The sequence below is a fragment of the Lethenteron reissneri genome, unplaced genomic scaffold, assembly GCF_015708825.2.
Source record: "Lethenteron reissneri isolate LAM-NWPU_2019-01 unplaced genomic scaffold, ASM1570882v1 scaffold_1409, whole genome shotgun sequence".
NCBI classification, from domain to species: domain Eukaryota; kingdom Metazoa; phylum Chordata; class Hyperoartia; order Petromyzontiformes; family Petromyzontidae; genus Lethenteron; species Lethenteron reissneri.
In genome coordinates, this window is record NW_026891123.1 from 35541 (window position 1) to 47900 (window position 12360).

At 55.1% G+C, this 12360-nt stretch overlaps 1 long non-coding RNA gene across 1 annotated transcript; it reads right to left on the minus strand.

Moving 5' to 3' along the window:
* Window positions 1–964: 964 nt before the first annotated feature.
* LOC133362245 (uncharacterized) lies at window positions 965–1861 on the minus strand. Its single transcript, XR_009757479.1, has 3 exons — window positions 1780–1861; window positions 1096–1744; window positions 965–1060 (listed from the first exon to the last, which is right to left on the minus strand). It is a non-coding gene; the product is annotated as an uncharacterized LOC133362245 (long non-coding RNA).
* Window positions 1862–12360: the final 10499 nt, after the last annotated feature.

The following is a 12360-nucleotide window of genomic DNA, read 5'->3' on the forward strand; positions in this document are numbered from 1 at the left end:
TATTACCTAACTACTATAACTACCACTACAACCACTACCACAAACACCATACCAACTACTATAACCTACCCACTACCACAACCACCATTACCTATACTCAAAACCCACCACTACAACCCACTACCACAACCACTTATACCTAACTACTATAACTACCACTACAACTACTATTACCTAACTACTATAATCACCACTATAACACTACCCACAAACCACTATTACCTAACTACTATAAATCTACCACTACCACAACCACTATTACCTAACTAATATAACTACCACTACAACCACTATTACCTAACTACTGCAACTACCACTACAACCACTACCACAACCACTATTACCTAACTAATATAACTACCACTACAACTACTATTACCTAACTACTATAACTACCACTATAACCACTACCACAACCACTATTACCTAACTACTATAACTACCACTACCACCACTACCACAACCACCATTACCTAACTACTACAACTACCACTACAACCACAACCACCATTACCTAACTACTACAACTACCACTACAACCACTACCACAACCACCTCTACCTAACTACTATAACTACCACTACAACCAATACCAGAACCACCATTACCTAACTACTATAACTACCACTACAACTACTATTACCTAACTACTACAACTACCACTACAATCACTACCACAGCCACCATTACCTAACTACTATAACTACCACTACAACCACGACCACAACCACCATCACCTAACTACTATAACTACCACTACAACCATTACCACCATTACCTAACTACTATAACTACCACTACAACCACTACCACAACCACTTACCTAACTACTATAACTACCACTACAACCACTACCACAAGCACTATTACCTAACTACTATAACTACCACGACAACCACTATTACCTAACTACTATAACTACCACTACAACCACTATTACCTAACTACCACTACAACCACTACCACAACCACCATTACCTAACTACTACAACTACCACTACAACCACTACCACAACCACCATTACCTAACTACTATAACTACCACTACAACCACTACCACCTTTACCTAACTACTATAACTACCACTACAACCACAACCACCATTACCTAACTACTATAACTACCACTACAACCACTACCACAACCACCACTTACCTAACTACTAAAACTACCACTACAACCACTACCACAACCACTATTACCTAACTACTATAACTACCACTACAACTACTATTACCTAACTACTATAACTACCACTATAACCACTACCACAACCACTATTACCTAACTACTATAACTACCACTACAACCACTACCACAACCACTATTACCTAACTACTATAACTACCACTACAACTACTATTACCTAACTACTATAACTACCACTATAACCACTACCACAACCACTATTACCTAACTACTATAACTACCACTACAACCACTACCACAACCACTATTACCTAACTACTATAACTACCACTACAACCACTATTAGCTAACTACCACTACAACCACTACCACAACCACGATTACCTAACTACTATAACTACCACTACAACCACAACCACGATTACCTAACTACTATAACTACCACTACAACCACTACCACCTTTACCTAACTACTATAACTACCACTACAACCACTACCACAACCACCATTACCTAACTACTATAACTACCACTACAACCACTATTACCTAACTACTGCAACTACCACTACAACCACTACCACAACCACTATTACCTAACTAATAATACTACCACTACAACTACTATTACCTAACTACTATAACTACCACTATAACCACTACCACAACCACTATTACCTAACTACTATAACTACCACTACAACCACTACCACAACCACCATTACCTATGAAGTATCGGAATGACGGCAGGAAACCTCTTGACGGGTAGCACACTTTTTATTAAACCTTGACTTGTCACGATACAACGTGTGGTCACTATTCCTCACACTACACACACTTCACTTGACACGTGTGGTCACTACCTTTCCCACTACACACTCCACTTGACACGTGTAGTTACTATGGCTCACGCTGCATGCTCACACTGCATGCTCACACTGCACTCCAGCCCCGTAACGTCCGTGGAGCCTACTGGCCCACCCCAGCTTGGGCGTGGGTCACAACCTCTGGGTCCCGAGGGCCGGCCCTCACACGGACGTTCGGCCCCGGGTCCCAGGGTCAAGCCTCTGGGTCACACAGAGCCCCGGCCCTTACAAGGACAGCGGGACTAGGTGCCGCAGGGCCCTATCTCTTCCTCCTCCGTCTTCAGTCTTCGCTGGTCACCAATTCCCCGAGCGCCCGCGCGCACCGCCTTATATAGCCCTCCGCTCCCGAGGAGACGGAGTCCATGCGGACCGCGATGTGAGCACCCACTAGTCGACCAATCACGGCGCGCTGTTCCTACGATCCGTTTTCCCAGCGCGTGTTACCACTACACAACCAATCGCCCCGTGCTGCCACACGATCACTCCCTGTCAGCGTGCGTCACCAACACACAGCCAATCACCACCACATAACCCATGACCCCGCGCTGCCCTGTGATCCCTCACCGTCAGCGCGCGTCACCGGCACACAGCCAATCACCACGCGCTGCCCCACGATCCCCACTGTCAGCGCGTATCACCACTACATCACCCCCACCCACATAGCTCGCAGCCGGCCCGGCTGCTAAACAACACAACAACAACAATAGTAACACAACAAAAACCCAACCCCCCAGTGTGCCCCGTAACACAACAACAACAACACAACGACATAACACCAGACAACAACGTATGTACAAACCGACAAACAACACAATAAAAAACCAACAACAACACACAACACCTAGACAACAAGTTATGTACAAACCGACGAACAACACAAAAAAGCAAGTCCGAGAAAAAGAACGTGTCCAGTGTCTCTGTGACTATCGATCCCCCCCCCCCCCCGCTCCGCTCGCTCCTCCACCGGGGTGATGGAGCGGTCGAGCGGAAGAGGAACGCAGTGACGAGGCGCTCCGGCCGCATCGGCCCCTCATTCGGTTGGTCAAGAAAAGTTGCGCGACTGAGCGCGAGTCCGCCTGGCCGGTCCATCGTATGGGACGGGACGCTGACGACCGTCTGGTGGCTCCGGCAGCCCCGGAAGGCGCGTATCGGGCCTGGAAGGACCGGCCGCGCCGCGGGGATCCGGCCGCCGGTGGTCGGCAGCTGTCAGTTCCGAGACACCTGGGAGCGGATCAGGCGGAGACCTGTGAGGATCAGGCGGAGACATTTCCCCCCTTGGGTCGTCGGTCACGTCACATGCTCGGCCCTCACGACACAAAGGGAGGCCATATGGAGGCGAGAACGGTTTCAGTCGGGAGGGGTGGACGTACCAACGGCGCTTTCCCCATTTTATCTGAACACACTGGGGGCGTGCAACCCGCACGACCTCCACGGGTCCCCGCCATGGCTTCAACAATTTAGGCGACGTAGCCAAAGGTGCCTGAGGGCAGTGCAGCCAGGCCCTATCGCCTGGTTTCCAGTTGTGCACGGACACCTTCCGTGCACGCAAACGCTCGATGGCAATTTGGCGAGCCCGCGAAGTAAGCCGTGCGGCTTCCCGTGCCTCGGTCAGCTTATGAATGTTAAATTTAATATGTTCAGCCAATTTCGAATTCGTTCGTGGCGCGGACAGTCCCAGCTGCGTTTCCATGGTCGGGTCGGCTTCCCGACCATACATTAGATAGAATGGGGAAAATCCCGTTGCTGCATGGGGGGCCATTCTATACGCGGCGAGGACCCCCGGGACCTGCAGGTCCCAGTCAACATGTGCCTCACACACCTGCTGGCACAGCATAGACGTAAAAGTCCTGTGGAGTCGCTCCACCATCCCGTCTGTCTGTGGGTGGTACGGGGAGGTACGCACCTTCTTAGTACCCAATAGGTCGCACACCTCTTGCAGCAATTTACTTGAAAAAATTTTCCCTTGGTCGGTCAGCAAGCATTCGGGAGCCCCCTTATCCAGCACGTAGCCCTGGACAAAGGCGTCCGTCACAGCCGCCGCCGACTGGTTGGCGAGTGGCCACGCCATAGGCCACCGGGTAAAGTATTCGACACCAACCAACAGGTACTTATTTCCCCTAGGCGTGACTGGAAAAGGCCCCAAAATATCGAGCGCAACGAGCTCGTTAGTGCGCGAGACCTGAATAGATTGCAGCGGTGGATTTGACGCCACGGGCGGCGGTTTTCGTCTGGCGCACTCAACACACCCCTTTAGAATATTCACCACATCACTCCCCATCTCCGGCCAATAATAGTCACGCTGAAGCAGAGCAAGCGTTTTGTTTACTCCCAAATGCAAGAGGCGTTCATGTGCAGCCAGGCCAACTTTCCCCCGCACAGCGGAAGGCACCACGAGTGCGTGCCGCCGGGACAAATTGTCCCATCTCATCAACAGGCCCTGCTTGAGTACCCAGGAGCCAGTTCGCTCCCGGCCCTCCTCGGGACCCCCCGCCCTGCGACGCAACGCTAGCAGGGAGCTGTCAGCCATTTGGAGACGGCCCCACTCAATCAGCGACAGTGAGAGCAGCGAGTCCTCTCCCTCAGGGGTAGCGGGAACATCACCGATCGGTGCATCCGCGGTCGCGGCCAACGCCCCCCTACTTTCCGCAGCTGGCGGTTTACAGTGCGCCGATCCCATTAAGCACGCACATTTGTGACAAGGCGACAATCGCGACAGGGCATCGGCGTTAGTGTGGCGCAACCCCTTACGGTATGTGGTCGTGAACTGATAGTCCTGGAGGACTTCCAACCACCGTGACAATTGGCCCGAGGGTTGGGCGACCCTCAATGAATACTGAAGCGCCGCGTGGTCCGTCCGGACCGTAAAGTGACGGCCATAGAGATACGGTCTAAATTGCTGTACAAAAAAAACAATAGCCAGCAACTCGCGACGGGTGACGCAGTAGCGCTGCTCCGCCGGCGACAAAACCCTGCTACCATAGGCGACCACCCTTTCGACTCCCCCAACGACCTGTGAGAGCACCCCCCCAATGCCCGTGTTGCTAGCATCCGTGTCTAGCAAGAAGGGACTTGTAAAGTCAGGATAACGCAAGGGCGGGGCACCCACCAAGGCGTCCCGGAGGGAGCAGAATGCGGCCTCCTCCTCCGGTCCCCATCGGGACTTGACTCCTTTTGCCGTTAGAGCGTGCAAGGGTTTTGCAATGGTGGTGAAGTGCTCAACGAATCGGCGGTAGTAAGAAGGAAAACCGATGAAACTGCGCACGTCCGAAACTGATGTGGGCGTTGGCCATGAACTGACACAGTTTGTCTTCGCGGGATCGGTAGAGATCCCCGAAGAATCGACAATGTGGCCCAAGTATCTCACGGACTTACGAAGAAGGTGGCATTTGGCCGGTTTAAACTTTAATTTAGCCGATCGCATCTGCAAGAATACCCCTCTCAACCGCTGGAGGTGTTCCTCAAAGTTTTACTGAAAACAATGACATCGTCTAGGTAAATCAAGCAAGTATCCCATTGCAAGCCCGACAAAACCAACTCCATAAGGCGCTGAAGCGTCGCGGGAGCGGAGTGAAGTCCCATGGGTAACCGGTTAAACTGGAACAGGCCCCCTGGAGTCCGAAATGCTGTCTTAGGTCTAGACTCGGCGTCGAGTGGCAGCTGCCAGAATCCCGATAATAAATCAAGAGTTGAAAAATATCGCGTACCCGACAATGCATCGAGGGACTCGTCCATCCTGGGGAGCGGATACGCGTCAGCCACCGATATTTTATTCAGGCGACGGAAATCTACGCAAAATCGCAAGGACCCGTCTTGCTTTTTAACCAGCACAATAGGTGCTCCCCAAGGACTGGAAGAAGGCGAAATAATGTCTGCCGCCAGCATATCGTTGACGGCCGACTGAACGTGTTCCTTCTCAACAGGACTCAGCCGGAAGGGATTTAGCCTGACCGGTGCCGCATCGCCTGTTTCAATATGGTGGCGCAACAGGTCCGTGCACCCAATGTCATATTTATGCTTACTGAACACATCAGAAAATTCCAACAGCAACGCACGCAGCGCACCCAACTGTACTGTTGACAAATCGTTCGAGTCTGCGCACAGCGAATCGACCCATTCAAGATCCTCCCTCGATGGATTGTCCTGCATCGGGTTTGGATCAACATGCGCAACCAGGCGCTCTTCCGCAGGGACCCGTGCCGCGTGAGCTAGCACAGTGCCCTGCTGAATAACGGCCGGCCGCGAACCAGCGTTTAAAACCATCACGAACGGGTCCTTGTCAGCCCGAACCAAAGTGTGAGCCACCGACAAATCGAGACCCCCGACAGCCCTATTTGAAGGACCCAAAAGCATTCCCTGTTCCGAGGTCTCCCCAACCAATGGTTTCCTCAACCGGAGGGGAATTAACATCTGTGAACCCGGGGGCACGTGCACAATCTGTGTCGCCAGCGCTTGTATCGTAGCGCACGCCGTCCGAATTTCGGTAGGATTCGTCAAAAATGAAATACGGCGACCCGATGGTAGCTCAATGCAACGCTGATCGATGAGAATTTTAATGGGCATTTTTGCCAAAAAGTCTGTGCACAACAGACAAGGAACTGCTAAGGAAGAAGAAACGAAAACGGGTCCCGACAATTTAATATCTCCAATGCAAATGGACGCCCTAATCTGGCCGACAATGCCCAACGAGCCCCCATTTGCCGCGTAAAATGGCACGTCCACCGGGAGCAGAGGTCGACATTGGACGGGGAGAATGTTGTAAATGAGGTCTGATATAATAGTCGCCGACGCCCCCGTGTCCACTAACACCCTGACCTCGACCCCGTCAATGAATCCCGTAACGACGGATGATCCCGCCGACGCAGCCACTATCCTGTGCCCCAACTCAGACCATTCAATGTCCCCTCGGTCCCGCACGAACCCCCCTCGCCGAACCGAATCACCGATCCCTAACCGGCCTTCCCCCGCCGCAACGCGACGGCCCATGTGTGTCGTGCATGTAGGCCGAGCAAGTGAAGTGCCGCGACTTGCCGGGGGGTAGTAGGGATGACTTGGGGCCTTGGTCATCGTCCAGCCGAGGTCCCGTGGCGCGCTGACGTGGAGCGCGGCAACCAGATGCCACGTGGCCCCGGAGGCCGCAGTTGTAACACGTGATGAGGGACGTCGGAGGTGTCGGTTGCTCCAGCTTGCGGGCCGATCACAGAGGCGAACGACCCCCCGACCTCCAGTCCCCCGGTCGTCCCGTGGTGAACGCCTCCTCTCGTGGGCTGACGACTTGGGGCTCGGTGACCACCGGGCCCGGAGCCGAGCCCACAGCAGCAGTGCAGACGACCCCCTGTTTACGCTGGAGGACCTCGTACGCCTGTATACTTGTTGCGACCCGCAAAGAAGAAATATCGACCTCGTCGGCCGTGTTGATGGGGACCCCCAGGTCCTGCGCCAACTTGAGCAGTTGCTCCAAGACCATCGCGTCCTGGCCCTCCTCGTCCATACGAGGGAACGCGGCGTCGGCGAGAGCCAACAACGCCGTGCGGTAGACGAGCACGGTCTCCGTGTCCGCCTTCCGTTGGGCGTAAAAGTGATGGCGACACGCCGAGGGAGGTCCGTAGACCTTGGCCATGAGACCCAACGCAGCCTTAAGCGTGGAGCGGTCCGACCTCTGTGCGGACCTGAAGGCCGCGAGCGCGTCGTCGTCCAACATGGCAGGCAGTGCCCGCAGCGCCGTAGCGTCGGACCAGGCCGACATTTCCTGATGCGCCAGAAACCTGCGCTGGAATGCGCCCCAGTCCCCGCCTTCCACCTTGAAGGCTGACAATGTGGGAAGGCGCTGCTGGAAGATGAAGTCGTCGTCCTCTGCCACGTGGTTCCTCCCCACCGCACCGTCGGTCTGCAAGATGGCGGCCCCAATGGCGGGTGGCTGATGGCGGTCCGCAGCGCGCGTTGATGACGTAAGCGGGCGCGCTTGGAGAACCGCCGCCACGTGTTGCTCGCCGTTCCCGTCAAAAGATGTCCGCCCAGTTGAAATGGCGGGAATCGCCAAATCATTTTGGCGGGAACCTGCGGGGCGACCCTGTTGAATGTCCGCCGACGTCCCCACTCCTCCCGACGTGTTGATTTCTGCCAGGATGGACGCGGCGGCTAGCAGCAGCTCTGCCAGACGGGAGTGCGCCTCGCGGAGTACGGCCTCGGTCCCCAGTCGCTCGTCCGGCGCCCTCGGCGGGTCCTGCGGCGTCGGCATTTCCTCGTCCTCTCCCCCCGATGCCAGCTGGCCCGAGTCGTCAAGGTTATCCTCGCGGTCGTTCCCGTGAGTCCGACGGGTCTTCCTTGTATCCATGCCTGGAAGACTGTTTCACTTCTGACACCAGTTGAAGTATCGGAATGACGGCAGGAAACCTCTTGACGGGTAGCACACTTTTTTATTAAACCTTGACTTGTCACGATACAACGTGTGGTCACTATTCCTCACACTACACACACTTCACTTGACACGTGTGGTCACTACCTTTCCCACTACACACTCCACTTGACACGTATAGTTACTATGGCTCACGCTGCATGCTCACACTGCATGCTCACACTGCACTCCAGCCCCGTAACGTCCGTGGAGCCTACTGGCCCACCCCAGCTTGGGCGTGGGTCACAACCTCTGGGTCCCGAGGGCCGGCCCTCACACGGACGTTCGGCCCCAGGTCCCAGGGTCAAGCATCTGGGTCACACAGAGCCCCGGCCCTTACAAGGACAGCGGGACTAGGTGCCGCAGGGCCCTATCTTCCTCCTCCGTCTTCAGTCTTCGCTGGTCACCAACTCCCCGAGCGCCCGCGCGCACCGCCTTATATAGCCCTCCGCTCCCGAGGAGACGGAGTCCATGCGGACCGCGATGTGAGCACCCACTAGTCGACCAATCACGGCGCGCTGTTCCTACGATCCGTTTTCCCAGCGCGTGTTACCACTACACAACCAATCGCCCCGCGCTGCCACACGATCACTCCCTGTCAGCGTGCGTCACCAACACACAGCCAATCACCACCACATAACCCATGACCCCGCGCTGCCCTGTGATCCCTCACCGTCAGCGCGCGTCACCGGCACACAGCCAATCACCACGCGCTGCCCCACGATCCCCACTGTCAGCGCGTATCACCACTACATCACCCCCTCCCACATAGCTCGCAGCCGGCCCGGCTGCTAAACAACACAACAACAACAATAGTAACACAACAAAAACCCAACCCCCCAGTGTGCCCCGTAACACAACAACAACAACACAACGACATAACACCAGACAACAACGTATGTACAAACCGACAAACAACACAATAAAAAACCAACAACAACACACAACACCTAGACAACAAGTTATGTACAAACCGACGAACAACACAAAAAAGCAAGTCCGAGAAAAAGAACGTGTCCAGTGTCTCTGTGACTATCGATCCCCCCCCCCGCTCCGCTCGCTCCTCCACCGGGGTGATGGAGCGGTCGAGCGGAAGAGGAACGCAGTGACGAGGCGCTCCGGCCGCATCGGCCCCTCATTCGGTTGGTCAAGAAAAGTTGCGCGACTGAGCGCGAGTCCGCCTGGCCGGTCCATCGTATGGGACGGGACGCTGACGACCGTCTGGTGGCTCCGGCAGCCCCGGAAGGCGCGTATCGGGCCTGGAAGGACCGGCCGCGCCGCGGGGATCCGGCCGCCGGTGGTCGGCAGCTGTCAGTTCCGAGACACCTGGGAGCGGATCAGGCAGAGACCTGTGAGGATCAGGCGGAGACATTTCCCCCCTTGGGTCGTCGGTCACGTCACATGCTCGGCCCTCACGACACAAAGGGAGGCCATATGGAGGCGAGAACGGTTTCAGTCGGGAGGGGTGGACGTACCAACGGCGCTTTCCCCATTTTATCTGAACACACTGGGGGCGTGCAACCCGCACGACCTCCACGGGTCCCCGCCATGGCTTCAACAATTTAGGCGACGTAGCCAAAGGTGCCTGAGGGCAGTGCAGCCAGGCCCTATCGCCTGGTTTCCAGTTGTGCACGGACACCTTCCGTGCACGCAAACGCTCGTTGGCAATTTGGCGAGCCCGCGAAGTAAGCCGTGCGGCTTCCCGTGCCTCGGTCAGCTTATGAATGTTAAATTTAATATGTTCAGCCAATTTCGAATTCGTTCGTGGCGCGGACAGTCCCAGCTGCGTTTCCATGGGCGGGTCGGCTTCCCGACCATACATTAGATAGAATGGGGAAAATCCCGTTGCTGCATGGGGGGCCATTCTATACGCGGCGAGGACCCCCGGGACCTGCAGGTCCCAGTCAACATGTGCCTCACACACCTGCTGGCACAGCATAGACGTAAAAGTCCTGTGGAGTCGCTCCACCATCCCGTCTGTCTGTGGGTGGTACGGGGAGGTACGCACCTTCTTAGTACCCAATAGGTCGCACACCTCTTGCAGCAATTTACTTGAAAAAAATTTCCCTTGGTCGGTCAGCAAGCGTTCGGGAGCCCCCTTATCCAGCACGTAGCCCTGGACAAAGGCGTCCGTCACAGCCGCCGCCGACTGGTTGGCGAGTGGCCACGCCATAGGCCACCGGGTAAAGTATTCGACACCAACCAACAGGTACTTATTTCCCCTAGGCGTGACTGGAAAAGGCCCCAAAATATCGAGCGTAACGAGCTCGTTAGTGCGCGAGACCTGAATAGATTGCAGCGGTGGATTTGACGCCACGGGCGGCGGTTTTCGTCTGGCGCACTCAACACACCCCTTTAGAATATTCACCACATCACTCCCCATCCCCGGCCAATAATAGTCACGCTGAAGTAGAGCAAGCGTTTTGTTTACTCCCAAATGCAAGAGGCGTTCATGTGCGGCCAGGCCAACTTTCCCCCGCACAGCGGAAGGCACCACGAGTGCGTGCCGCCGGGACAAATTGTCCCATCTCATCAACAGGCCCTGCTTGAGTACCCAGGAGCCAGTTCGCTCCCGGCCCTCCTCGGGACCCCCCGCCCTGCGACGCAACGCTAGCAGGGAGCTGTCAGCCATTTGGAGACGGCCCCACTCAATCAGCGACAGTGAGAGCAGCGAGTCCTCTCCCTCAGGGGTAGCGGGAACATCACCGATCGGTGCATCCGCGGTCACGGCCAACGCCCCCCTACTTTCCGCAGCTGGCGGTTTACAGTGCGCCGATCCCATTAAGCACGCACATTTGTGACAAGGCGACAATCGCGACAGGGCATCGGCGTTAGTGTGGCGCAACCCCTTACGGTATGTGGTCGTGAACTGATAGTCCTGGAGGACTTCCAACCACCGTGACAATTGGCCCGAGGGTTGGGCGACCCTCAATGAATACTGAAGCGCCGCGTGGTCCGTCCGGACCGTAAAGTGACGGCCATAGAGATACGGTCTAAATTGCTGTACAAAAAAAACAATAGCCAGCAACTCGTGACGGGTGACGCAGTAGCGCTGCTCCGCCGGCGACAAAACCCTGCTACCATAGGCGACCACCCTTTCGACTCCCCCAACGACCTGTGAGAGCACCCCCCCAATGCCCGTGTTGCTAGCATCCGTGTCTAGCAAGAAGGGACTTGTAAAGTCAGGATAACGCAAGGGCGGGGCACCCCCCAAGGTGTCCCGGAGGGAGCAGAATGCGGCCTCCTCCTCCGGTCCCCATCGGGACTTGACTCCTTTTGCCGTTAGAGCGTGCAAGGGTTTTGCAATGGTGGTGAAGTGCTCAACGAATCGGCGGTAGTAAGAAGCAAAACCGATGAAACTGCGCACGTCCGAAACTGATGTGGGCGTTGGCCATGAACTGACACAGTTTGTCTTCGCGGGATCGGTAGAGATCCCCGAAGAATCGACAATGTGGCCCAAGTATCTCACGGACTTACGAAGAAGGTGGCATTTGGCCGGTTTAAACTTTAATTTAGCCGATCGCATCTGCAAGAATACCCCTCTCAACCGCTGGAGGTGTTCCTCAAAGTTTTACTGAAAACAATGACATCGTCTAGGTAAATCAAGCAAGTATCCCATTGCAAGCCCGACAAAACCAACTCCATAAGGCGCTGAAGCGTCGCGGGAGCGGAGTGAAGTCCCATGGGTAACCGGTTAAACTGGAACAGGCCCCCTGGAGTCCGAAATGCTGTCTTAGGTCTAGACTCGGCGTCGAGTGGCAGCTGCCAGAATCCCGATAATAAATCAAGAGTTGAAAAATATCGCGTACCCGACAATGCATCGAGGGACTCGTCCATCCTGGGGAGCGGATACGCATCAGCCACGGATATTTTATTCAGGCGACGGAAATCTACGCAAAATCGCAAGGACCCGTCTTGCTTTTTAACCAGCACAATAGGTGCTCCCCAAGGACTG